This window comes from Populus trichocarpa, chromosome 1 (assembly GCF_000002775.5).
Source record: "Populus trichocarpa isolate Nisqually-1 chromosome 1, P.trichocarpa_v4.1, whole genome shotgun sequence".
NCBI classification, from domain to species: Eukaryota; Viridiplantae; Streptophyta; class Magnoliopsida; order Malpighiales; family Salicaceae; genus Populus; species Populus trichocarpa.
Window position 1 is genome coordinate 19,525,505 of NC_037285.2, and position 14,237 is coordinate 19,539,741.

Below are 14,237 nucleotides of genomic sequence, written 5' to 3' on the forward strand. Positions count from 1 at the left end.
CTAGAACCAGACTCTAATACTATGTCAAAATATTTACTATGTATATTATTAATCATACTTTACACAGTCGTTTGTTACACATATAAGATCAGATTAAATCTTCTATTTTTGGCTATACAGATCAGGTTCCTATAATTATGATCTTGTGGGATGGAAAGAAATCTTTCTTTCCATCTTCCTATAATTCCTCTCATCTACTTATATATTACAACTCACACCAACAAAGTACACTAGCAATTATCAACCAAACAATGTGAGCAGCAAACCTTTCTGCACCAGTGTTTTAGCCATTTCTCATCAGTAGTGCTAGTTACAGCCGAGAGTTCCAATATTCTAGTAGCTGCATTTTAATTCATGCAATTTGTCTTCTTATGTTTTTGGCCATTTTCGGGTTTGATCCTTAAACTTCTTAAGTCTCTTCAATATCATATGCCTTATGTTTGTGTACTACTTTATATAATTTACAATAGCTGAATGTCTTATTTGAGTGAAAAGTTGTTTGATGTGATTTTATTTTTGTAATTTGGTTTGATCATTTGATATTAGGATGCATGAGTAATTATTTTTCTTTGCTGATTTGTTTTTGTGATTTTTCCAAACCAACCTCAAGTAATTTTTTTAAAAATTCTAAAAAATCTTAGTGGACCATTTTAAAATTATTTGTGAGTCTCTTGCATGTTTTTTTCCCAACCTTTTCATTTAATATCTGGGTTATAAACTTACACTGTAAGATACCGACCCGATATTAAATATACATACATTTCTTTAAAATTTCAGAAAAATACAAAAAATAAAAAATTCCTTATTTGGAAAAAAAAATACATTTTTATTTGTGTTCATACAACCAAATTCTAAAATCTTCAAACATATTTTATATAAAATAATAAAATTGGTATTTTATCATACTTTAAAAAATACAAAAAAAAACAATTAATAGGTATCACAATAAGTTTGTGATTATCCATTAGGATTTGACAATTTTTTTAAAAAACAAAAACACCTTTATTTGTTTTCTAGGCATTAGAATGGTTAAATTCTAACATGATAAGATAATGACCATTTTACCAAGAAAAACTTTTCTTAAACCTTAGACATACCAATGAATAAAAACATGACTTAAAACAATCAATCAACAATGTAACTTACTATATAGGTAGGGCGCACTAGGAGGTGATACATCTTTCTCGTGCATAACTAGTCCCTTTACCCGGACTCTCATAGACCATTAGGTTTCCTAGTGACCATAATACTAGGTGACAACTCTTGAACCCTATTGATCATATTTTTATGATTAATCTCAACATATCCAAAACCCCTCGATCTAGGAGACATATCCGTCATTCGACGCCGTGCACGACACAACAAAATGGTGACTCCATCGAGGACTTTTATGATTGGACCAATCTTTGTTTATTGTGCTTTACTTTATTTGTGTTTTATTTTATTTGTGCCTTATTTTTATTTGTTGGTGACTTGAATTTTAGCATGTTTTTTTACATATTGTTCATGCACAAGTACATCGAATATGGATTCATACCTTCATGCATTTTAAATTCTGAGAGTGAAACTCAATTTTAAGTTAGGTGGGGGATTATCGGTCTATCTAATGACTTTTAATCGGGGTTTAAATTCACGAGACACCCAACTATGATTTGAGAGTTTAATTGGTAATGACGATCATACTATTCCCCAACCATTTCTTGTAAACTAATTGTCTTCATGAGAGGTAGTCACTAGGCAGATCATTGACTCTTTTGAGACTAGGTAGTAGGCTTACACCTCATATAATGACAATAATCTACCTTTAGGATGTTTGACCTCACCACAACCTTCCTTTACGATGTTTGACTCCCTAATAATTCATTTGCATTAAGGCAAGTCTGATCAATAATTTTAAACTTTGCAGGATTTTTCTAAACTAAGACCACGACTTTTTCTAAATACAGGCAAAAATTTGAGATGATATAACTAACTAAGGGAAATTGACCAAGCACCAAAGTCGAGAAATTTTTGCACATAACAACCCCTTGCCTTTTTTTTTAAATGAAAGGGGATCAAACCCACCTTTTTGTTTTGTACTCTCCAACATGGATGGGATTTAACTGAGATGAGGACTGGGGAAAAGATCTCAGATTTATTAGATTACAGATTTTTGCTTGTGTTGAACAAAGAAGTCATGAATTAGCTCTTTGAACAAGATAATCCATATTCGATATACATGTACGTCTTCATTCATACATGCATACATGCTTTGGGGTTTTAAATGTCACGTGTATGGATGAGATTTAATTGAGATGAGGACTGGGGAAAAGATCTCAGATTTATTAGATTACAGATTTTTGCTTGTGTTTAACAAAGAAGTCATGGATTAGCTCTTTGAACAAGCTAATCCATATTCTATATACATGTATGTCTTCATTCATACATGAGCATACATGCATACATGCTTTGGGGTTGAAATATAGGTCCTTGAAAAATCCAAACCCGTAGAATCTACAACACTAGATTTTAATGAAGAAACATGGAAGAAAAGGAACGTGCCCATCATGATGCTTATTTTCAAGGGGAGATGGATTTCTTAAAACTCAACATGGCTCACATTACTAGTCTACTCGAGCAAACACTTAAAAACATCTCTGGTGAAGGTCCATCTAATTGGCCTATAACCTTTGCCCAACCTGAAGAAGGGATAATGGCCAAGGTTAGGAACCCCACTGCAATATGGTATTTGTGCAGCCGACTGTACCCGCACCAGCCCCAAAAACTGTGGATGTATATGCTACTGAGTCCTACAAGATAAAATACTTTGAAGACATCGTGTATGATAAAATAGCAGCATTATAGGAAAAAGTAAGGGCTATTAAAGGTGTTGACTTATATGATACCATGTGAGCTGCCGAGATACGTCTTATTCCAAATGTGGTCGTGCCGAACGTGTACGTGGATTCATAAAGTATACCAGAACTCAATGTCTTTCCACCCATCTCATATCCTACTATAATAAGATAACGGAGGTTGCACATAATGAAAAGCATGCATTTATTTCAAGACAATTTGAGTATAGCTCATTAAGCTAGTTTATAAGGCTGGATAACATAGAAATCCAGAGTTGGAAAGATCTTGTAGTTTCTTTCATTAAGTAGTACAAATATAACATGGACATTGCTTTCGACAGATCTAGTCTGTCTTCTAGAAAAGGAAGATAAAGAGATTATGCATGAGAATGCTCAAATATGGAGAGATTTGGCCACCAAAATACATCCCCTACTCTTGGATAGAGAGATGGTCACACTATCTGCTAATACCCTCAAAACACCCTACTATGAGCATGTTATGGGTACTCAGCTTGGAAATTTACTGATGTTATGATAATGATTGAGCGTATTGAGCAAGGAATATAGAGTGAGAAGATTTCTGCACTCATTGAGAAGAAGGGTTTTAGAGAAAAAAAAATAGATGTTGATAATGTTGAGGGAGGATATAAGGCAAAAATAACAATTTCTAAAATTACAACACTCAAGCCTTTTCATCCCAAATAGCCAATGTCAACTTTAACTCACATTTTCCTACTAAAAAACTTAAAACACAAAATAACCAAACTGAGATTGACCCAAAAGAAATTACCAAAGAACCCAAGAACAGTTACCCCAACTACCTTTATTTTTTAGTGGAATGTACTAAAGGCTACTAAGTATTGGATAAGTAGCTAGTTTCTCTCACACCACTACAACCACCCTATCCTAATTGGTAAAAACCAGAACTTGTGAATATCATGCAGGCATAGCCGGGCACAACATTGACTCTTGCAACTAATTAAAAACAAGCTCTTATAATTGATCAAAATAAGATAGAATGTTTGGTGAAGCTCCTAATATGAATACAAATCCTCTACCTAATCATGCTACATATGGTGGAACTGTAAATGTACTAAAGACTACAGGTTCGAGGACCTTGAAGGTGTTTATGGATGAGATCAATGAAATGCTTATAAAAGCTAGATACAAGAAGAGTAGCTGCAAGAATAAGATGATGAATAAGAGTTTTTGTAAGTATCACTAAAAAAAGGGTCATGTGATTGATCAACATGAAGATTTCCACAATGAAGTGATATAGATGCTAACTCAAGGTACTCTGAAAATTGAAGAGGCAATAAGCGAAGAGGTATTTGTAATTGATGAACATTTGAAGATAGTTGACCTTTACATCAACACCTTAGAGTATGAGGATAATGGGCAGAGTGTGGAGACATAAGTTAAAGTAGAGGATGAGATGCTGCCTCAATTGCCTATTCACATAATCAAACAGAATCCTGCACAAGAGCTTTTGTGAAGAGGCTAGCAGATGGGGAGAAATTCTAAAACTATTCAAACTAATTTTGAAACTGAGTTTTACTTGGCTGGATAATAATTCATAATTTAATTTAATGGTAACTATTTTGCATGTCCAACTAACACAATGGATGAGAATAAAACTTATTAATCCTAAATGTAAGTGTTTAAAATGATGAAAAACTATCTTTGATAATTCTTTCACAATACTTGAAAAATATTCTTTGCAAGTCCCCGTTGAGCCTAGTAAATTGTTTTCTTGCAAAAGAATCATGACTTGGATCACACCCTATACTGGGAGCGAGTACGAGGATTATAAAAGCAATTTAACCTTGGAATTATACAAGATAATCCTCAATGATCAATGGAAAGATCAAAAGTACCTAAATAAAAGCTGAGGGGCATGTAGAGATTTAAAGAGGCTGAGCATGTCGTGCAATGATGATGATAATGATGCTCAAAACCAAATAAATAAATAAAAAAACAAGTAATCCAAGCCCGTCACTAGGGGCATGAAAAAATCATTTTACAAGATAAATCCTAAGATCTGAAAAGCCATCATAAAGAAAAAAAGGAAGGCCTAGGAACGAGTGCTAGTGATCTTTGGTTTTGAAAGCCCTTAAACACCTCTCGAGCCTATGAATATCCTTTTCTTTTATAATCAATAACCAAAGCCTACTTTACGTGCCTGATAAAGTGCTTTCTAATTAAAAGCAAATAATCTCGTCTGGTAAGCGATGCTCTCCCATGCAAAATGAGATCTTCAAAAGATTATGGTTATGCTTTATTATTTATACAAGTAAAATGAATGCTTCAAATATTTTTTTTCTCTGAAACTCAAGCCTTTTGACCAAAAAATCATGAAAATATAAGGTAACCACATATTTTTACTAAGAGAAAAACCTGCACCAAATTACAAAATTCAACCTTCATGAAACCCTTGAATTTTTTTGAAACAAATTTGCTTTAAACTTGCATCGAAATAGTTTTTGCATTTGGAAATAGCTTTGAAATTCTAAAGATTTTTCTGTGATATCGATCTTTTGCGAGAACCAAACATCTTCTACATAACATTATCCTTGAGAAAACCCAAGTAAGCAAAACAAGATAAAGTACTTGGGGTTATGGTCAAGCTAGGGACAACAATTCAAGAAAACCCAACAGGATTGGTTATATAACTCTTTTTCTAAGAAAACAAAAAATGGAAAGCAACTTGTTTAAATCTTCTAATGTCTTTTGAGAACTTATGATATAACTAGGAAAGCTATAAAAAATCAGGTATGGTGAATACTGAGTGTTGGTTTTAACACCCTGATAGTGGTATTTATATTACAGTGATAAATATGAGAGTTTTGAAAGGTCATAATTGATGAAACAAAAGTGCCTAAATAATTAGATATAGGCAATGATCATCTGAGCTCATGAAATGAGCATCCCTTTCCCAGAGATCAAATCCACAAGTTGTAGCTTGAGTAGACTAAAATGGAAGAGCCATGAAAAGTTGCTACAAAGATTAAGTTTTGAGAGACAAAATCTATAAAGAAAGGGGACCTATGTTTCTTAGGTAAGAATACATACATATTAACCTCCAAAGCATTGTATTTTGATCATTGTAGGGAGTCCATGAAAAACATTCCTGGATGGATTCAATTTTTTTCCAACAAAGAAGATCCATTAGAGGTTCATTTCCTACCGATACAAGAGCAAAGAATGCCTAATTTTTAAAATTTGAAATCATAAGGTATCCTTAAGGTTATGTGAATGCAATTTTGAAGCATATCTTTTCATGTGCGCTTTTTAAGGTACTCACTTTTTAACAAAATATTTGGAATTATCGCTGTCTAAATGTGCCTTTGAGCTCTCGCCTTTCAAATAATGCGTTGTTTAGCCTCTATCTCTTTTGGATATTGCTTTTAGCATTATTTCTTTCTGAGTGCACTTTTGAGCCCCTCACCTTCCCAATAGTGCACTCTTTAGGCCCTATCTTCTTTACATATTACTTTTAACGTTATCATTTTCTGAGAGCGCCTTTGAGCCCTCGCCTACCAGATAATGCACTGTTTTGTCCCTATCTTTTTTAGATATTGCTTTTATCATTATCACTTTCTGAGTGCACTTTTGAGCCTTTCACCTTCTAGATAGTGTGCTCTATTTAACTTCTATCTCTTTTATACATTGTTTTTGACATAATTGCTTTCTAAGTACACCTTTGAGTCCTCACCTTTCAGATAATATGCTTTTTAACTCATATCTCCTATGAATAATGCTTTTGACACCATCAGTTTCTGAATGCGTCTTTGAACCTTTGCCTTTAAGATAATGTGTGCAACATCCCCATAATTCGATACATGACATTCATGGTATCATTGAAGATTACTTAGGAAATTGCTAGATTTTTTTTAAACGGTCGACCAAATTGTTTGACAACTCATTCCAGTAGCCTTAATCTTCAAAATCCATTACAAAGCCATGTTCTCAGCCTTTGCCAGCAAACACAAATTCCAATCACAAAAAGGTGAAACCTTACCACTGCAAACTGACCTTTCCAGATCAAACATAGTTGTTCATAGAGCCATCTAGTGGAAAGATGTAACCCTTCCAGAAAATTGGATCTTCAAAGGTGTAACACAACCAGAACCATAACAACCATAAAAACCAAATGTCCAAATTAAAGAAATAACCAAGTATGTAGATGGAAAAGTCAAATTGTCTTTCCATCGACATTCAACTAGTTACAGGTTTTCAGATGAATCTTCCTCATCCCGCACTATATATCTAGGAAGAATCTCCAAAATCCCTTCTATTATAAATATGTCATATCAAATGAATCCATCCAGAAAATCAACCTTTGATATACCTAGTACCAGCTTTTAAAATGCATATTACACTACAAATATACCCAAACCTTTATATACAAACCCTGAACATCAATCCCCTCCAACCTTTTTTACAGTCACATAAAACATCCAAAACGAGCTGAATGTCTTAACTTCAAAAAAAGAATTTATTATCGATAAAACCTATTTCAAAAATGATTTTTATGGCAATCATAACTCTAAGAAAAGATCTTGGTTTTTCAAAACTTTTTTACAACAAAGACATGAGATACAAAAATGTTTTTATGATTTCATTGCATTGCATAAAGTTCAAATCCTAGTTTTCGATTAGTTTGAGTTATATTATGCATCTGAATATCACATTACATATCCTTTCACATCTACAAAACATGCATGTCCCATAACATCTAAGAATAAAACTCTTGTTTGGGAACTTTTCAATGGTCCTTCAGTCGAGTCAGATCATCCACCCCTAAGGAACCTCAAAATCCCTCACAAAGACCAAATAGTTGAAGCTGCTCCTTACAAAATTCCTAGTGAAGATGTTACTATAAACACCAAACATATTATCCAGCAAAACAACTTCACCAATACCAACCTCAATACCATAAGCAAACAGCTAACCAAGATAGAAAAACAGATCCAAAGGACAATTGCCAACCCTGCCGAGACTACAAAACCTATAGACCTCAGACTAAAAAACCCACTTTTCAAACAATATCAAGTCACCAAAACAAGCCAAACACAACTCTAAAGCAAAAATAACTTTTTCAAAGCCATAAAAGACCACATTTACCAAATTAAGACCTCAACTCTAATTATACCTAACACCCCCCAAGTTAGTAACAATCTTTCAACCTCCACAAACAAAATAATCACCATTCAAAATAACCAAACATATCACATCCAAACTTCAGATGACGATATCTTCCAAAAAGAAAATCTTGAGATTAATAAACTCCTCTAGAGAAACCCCAAATCCCTTACTGCCCCAGACATATCCATTCAAAATGAACCTACCATTATCAACCAACACAAATATAATGCCTCCTCACTCTATGAATGGAATATAGATGAAATGTTAGAATACCACATCCTAAATACCCTCCAATAAATGACCATGGTAGCCAACGCCTACAAAACCCAGACTGGTACTCTAGATAAAGCCATAATCGAACTTCTTATAGCTGGTTTCTCTAGCCAATTAAAAGGATGGTGGGATTATCATCTCACCGAAGCCGAACATCTCCAAATCCTAAATTCCATCAAAATGAATTAAGAACAAACACCTATCATTGACTCCTCCAGAAACACCATTCAAGAAGTTGTATCAACCCTCATCTTAACTCTTTACATTTTGTAGGAGATCCTTCCCATTTGAAAGATAAAAATGTTGAACTCCTTTTAAATCTTAGATGCAAAAAGCTTAGTGATTTTCAGTGGTATAAAAACACCTTCCTCACTCGGGTTATGCTCCGCGAAGACTCAAACCAGCCCTTTTAGAAATAAAAATTCCTTGTAAGATTGCCTATCTTTTTAGGAGAAAAAGTCTGTAAGAAAATCAAAGATACCTTTGCATCCAAAATTATTCCTTCTGACCAGCTGACATATGGGAAGTTAGTCAGTTTTACCCAAAACGAAGGTCTTAAGATCTATCAAGACCTCAACTTCAAAAACACTTGAAGTGGGAAATGAAGCGAACTAGATAGGAACTAAGAAGCTTTTGCCAATAGTTTGACCTGTTTATACAAAAATCCACTTATAATGGAAACTGTTCCAAGTCCAAGCCTTATTCAAAGCCCAATAAACCACATTACAAGAGATCAACCCCTAGAAAATGTTTCTACTCCAAACCAGAATAACCTTACTACAAGAAAACACAAAGAAAACCTACAAAAGCCTATAAACCTTCACAGTCTAGGTTCAAACTCAAGCTTCACTTAAAAAACATCACCTGTTAAAAATGTGGCCTGAAACGTAATACTTCCCGTCAGCAAAGTCAATACAAAATTACATGAGCTCCAAATAGATGAAGAAACAATCAACCAAATCTAAAGCCTTTTCATTGAATCTTCTGATACTGAATCAGCCATATTACAACACCTCTTATCTAAGATAAAAAGTCAGTCAGATTCTGAACCAGAATCTGAAGATCAAACCCCTGAGACCCATGCATTAGATCATGCAGTATCAAACATCGAACATGTTCCTGAAGATTTTTTAAATATTTTAACACAAATTACTTCAAAAAAGTATTTGATAAAACTTTAGTTTTTTCAGAAGATTACAAACTAAAAACTATTGCCTTGTTTAATACTTTAATACAAGTGCTGATTTAAATTGTATCAAATTAGGGGTAGTGCCTAAAAGTTTCTTCAGAATACTTCTGAAAGACTTTCTGCAACAAACTATTTCAAACTTCATCTTTTAGGAAAAACACAAGCATCCATTCTTAATAATTTTTATCTTAAAAATTTCTTTGTTGTTACAAATGATATAAATCATACTATTATTCTTGGAACTCCTTTCATTGACATAATTACCCCTTATAAAGCCAAACATGATTGCATAATTTCAAAAATTAATGGTGTGCGACTTGTTTTCCTTTTTTTAGAAAAATCAAAAACTAGAAATCTGAATTTAATCAAAGCATGTTCTATACATAAATATAAGATCAATGCATTGATCCATGGAAAACAACTTCATTTACATGATTAAAAAAAAAACATGTTTCTTTGCAAAGAATTGAACATCAATCACAAAATTCTGTTTTACAAAAAAGAATTTTAGATTTCCAAAATAAAATCGAGCATGAAATTTGTTCTAATCTACCAAATGTTTTTTCGAGAGGAAAACAACATGTTGTTGATCGTCCCTATGAAGGCAATTTTTATGAAAAACAAATAGCTACAAAAGCGAGACCAATTCAAATGAATGCTGAATTAGAATAACATTGTAGACTTAAAATCCAAGATTTAGAGTCAAAAGGTCTCATCCAGAAGTCTAGATCACCTTGGTCGTGTGCTGCATTTTAATTTAACAAAAACTCTAAGATAGAATGAGACACACCTAGACTTATGATCAATTACAAACCACTAAATAAGGCTCTAAAGTGGATAAGATACCCAATTCCAAATAAAAAAATATTTATTACAAAATAGCATTCTGCTTTCATATTTTCTAAGTTTGATATGAAATTAGGTTTTTGGCAAATCAAGATCCACTACAAGATTTAACAGTTTTACCGACGAAATTTTTCCGTCGGTGTAAGACACATATTCCATCGGTAATTATATTACCGACAGAATCACAGACGGAAATGATCCGTCGATGAATCATTCGTCGGTAATGTTTTGTCCGTCGGTAAATCCGTTAGTAATATAATCATCGACGGATTTACTGACGGAACAGACGCGTCGGTAATAATTTTTTTATTACCAACGGAATTACCGAGGGATATATCGACGGAAAGTCCGTTGGTAATTCCGTCGGTAATTATATAAAAAAATTTTAAAAAAATTCATTTTATAAAATTAAAAAATAATTAAATTAACATAAATCAACACTATATATTATATACTCAAAATGCTTGGAAAAAAAGAAGAAAATTAACTCAAACAAATTTGCAACAAATAAATAAAATGAAAAAAATAAATTCAACTAAAAAAATTCATATGAAAAAAATGAAGTTGCAATTGCTAAAAATTTAAAAATCCCTATAAATAAATCAACTAAAAATTAGTCTCATATGAAAAAAAAAATCTCACAACAAAATTTATACAATAATTAAGAACAAAAACAATTAAAAATAGAATAAAAAAACAAATATAGTGAAAACAATCATGAAAAAAGAAGAAAAAAGAAAAATATTACCTTAATGTAGTTGCAAGTGAAGCTAAGGAGAGAAAAAAATATTTGTAAAGCATATTAATTAAAAAAAAACTAAGAGGATAAAAGAAGAAAGAAGAAGAAGAAGACATACCCGAGTATGGAGGAAAAGAGAAGAAGATGAGGAGAGAAAAGAAGAGAAAGAAATAGATATTGATATTTTTTACATATGGTGAACAAGAAGAAGAAGAAGTAGTAGTAGAAGAAGAAGAAGAAGAAGTAGAAGAAAAATTATAAGAAATGAGTCTGTCTCTTGTGAAATAAGGGGATCCAGACTTTTTATTAGGACGCGTTAGCGACGGATTTACCGACGGATAATTGAATATTAATATTTTTTAATTATTCCATCGGTAATTCCATCGGTAATATTTAATTTAAATTTTCAATTTTGTAAAAAATTTTCAGAAACCGCCAACAATTACCGACGATTTTTCAATCCGTCGGTGATTCTGTCTGTAATATTTAAATGAAAAATTTAAATTAATTGAATTTTTTCAGAAAACCGCCAAATAACACCGACGACTTTTCAATCCGTCGGTGATTTTGTCTGTAAAGAACAACAATTAACAGTGTAATTGGAAAGTGAACAGTTCTGGAGCTCTCTGAAAAATACCGACAGAAATTTCCGTCGGTGATTCCCTTTGTAATTGACATGATGAACAATGTTCACAGTTTACCAACGGATTTACCGATGGAATTACCGACGGAAATACTCCGTCGATAATTCCGTTGGTAAAAATGACACGTCATTATTTTTTTTGCTTTGTTTTAATTTTTTTTCCCTCGGTATATACCGAGGGAATATTTCCGTCGGTAAAATCCCTCGGAATTTACCGACAGAAATATTCCCTCGGTATTTCCGTTTGTATTTATCGATTTTCTAATAGTGATCCATCTTAAAGACCATAACAAAACTGTATTTATAGTCCCATTTGGTCAGTATGAATGTAATGGTATGCCATTCGGTTTAAAAAATGCACCATCTGAATTTCAAAGAATAATGAATGACATATTTAATGCATATTCCAAATTTTGCATAGTCTACATTGATGATGTTCTTATTTTTTCAACATCATTAGAACAACACTTTAAACACTTACAAACATGTTTTCATGTTGCAAAACAAAATGGTTTAGTTGTTTCCAAACCAAAGATTTTCTATTCGAAACTCAGGAAACTAGAGAATAGATAACAGATAACATAAATAAAATAATAAAAACAATACATGGTGTTATTACATCTAAGAATGATCTAAAGATCTATTCACAGGTTTCCAACCGATATACTGGTTTTGGGTAAAATGAACAAATTTCTGATGTGAATGAAGAGGTAAGTCAAAGACAGGATCCTCTACCAAACACAGAGCATACTTAAATTTGCAGAATAATAATATAAATTTTGCAAGAATGTAAATAAATATAAATAGGATAGAATCTACTTAAATTTGTATTAGAAATTAATACAGGAGATAATGGTTAGAGGGGATATTGGTTACTAGAGAGTGTTTACAGAGAATTTTCTTTAGTGTATTTTGCTATGCCCTTTTTGAAACTTAGGATGTCCCCTTTTATAATGAAGTTGTCATGGAAGAGGCCTAAAGACCTTTTGAAAGCCTGAAGATTCTTTTTGGTGCAATGTAGTTGACCATGTGTTCTTGTTCCTCCTGAACAAGAGATGACAATCTTGGAAATTGCCTTCGAATTTTGTGGGGTTTTTCTTTGTTATCTTCTTTCTCACCAACAATTGATTTATCATTTTATAGGACTAGGAGATTTTGTAGAAAAAAGCCTGAAACAATGGGTCTGGAAAAAGAGCTTGAAAATAAAAAGGATGGACTATGAAGAAGAGTTCAAAACAGGTGAGCCTAAAAGTTCTTGAAAATACTTTTTTTTATGGGTTTATAAAGATGGTAAGATGCTATAACAATCATCTTTATTCTTATTACCGAGAGGAGTATATGATCCCGAGGATGAGGAGGTTGAAGAAGATGAAAACATAAACTCTCATTTTCCACTATCAAAGTGTTGTTTCATGACCTCAAAATATTCTTCTTTGGACTTGGCGGTTGAAGTACCACTCTAGAGGAAAACTTTTTGTGGCTGTGACAAGAGGATCAGAATGGTAAAATCCATTTTCAATAGTTAAAACATTTTGAAAATTGTTCTTGATGAAATATTTAGACTTTGGTTTTAAAGATTTTTTCATGAAATTGGGTTGGGATAATGAAATATACAAGATTGAAGCAAAGGTCTTTGAGAAGAAGACTCTGTTTGGATTTTTAAAATCAGTGTAGGAGTTTTACCTGATTAAGGGGATTCATCCCCTTAAGAGGACTTCTGGCTCAAAGTTTGCAAGGACAAAAATAATTCTGGAGATTTGGATAGAGTTTCTACCATATTTTGTACTTTGTCAATTTGTATTGCTGGAGGATTTATTGTTTTTTCTTCAACAATAACTACATCGTACCAAGAAGTTATTGTTTTTGCAAAAGATATGGCAGAAGCTATAAGTTTTGAAGTGTTTTGGGTTTTTTGTGGTTTTATAGGTATTTACTGAGGGGCTTTGTAACATCCCCCCCTATACCGGGATAAAAGCAACAATCTCATGTCAACCAAAAATAGAGTAATTAGGATTTTTTATATATATATATTCATGGTCTTCGTATTAACATCTACTGAAATTTCAACAAGGTCCCCCCTTATTCCGGAAGGTTCCAAGTTATCGACATGTAACCTATTTACACTTCTAGTAACTCGCGTCTCATAACTCAATCCCGACCCAATCAACCCAGTTTTCAATTCTACAAATATTATCACACCGACCAACCACAATATTTATGATACACATTATATAACAAAATATTATTATGGATGGATAAAAATATAAACACATAGACATTAAATATGGTTATATGAACTACAGAGCTAAGTTCATTCATTCAAGTTTAGACATTAATTATACAAATTCAATTATACAAACATTTCATGTTTACAAAATATAAGGGTATACTCCCTAGAACCTAGATTACAATAATGGAAACATAAGCTAGGATTTATTCCTGTCGTGCATGCGATGATCCTGAAACAAAATGCATATTATTGAAATGTGAATATCACAATAAATATAACAACATGAATATCTAACAATTTAAAAAAAGGTAACATGCATTCATATTTTGTTCACT

The 14,237-nt window shown here is 32.6% G+C and overlaps 1 long non-coding RNA gene across 1 annotated transcript in view; it reads left to right on the plus strand.

Moving 5' to 3' along the window:
- The window catches only part of LOC127905359 (uncharacterized), a 43,586-nt gene extending 30,061 nt beyond the window's left edge, over positions 1-13,525 (plus strand). Inside the window, exon 2 of the long non-coding RNA XR_008059312.1 lies at positions 12,816-13,525. This is a non-coding gene — a long non-coding RNA (uncharacterized LOC127905359). The remainder of the gene's footprint in view (positions 1-12,815) is intronic.
- Positions 13,526-14,237: the final 712 nt, after the last annotated feature.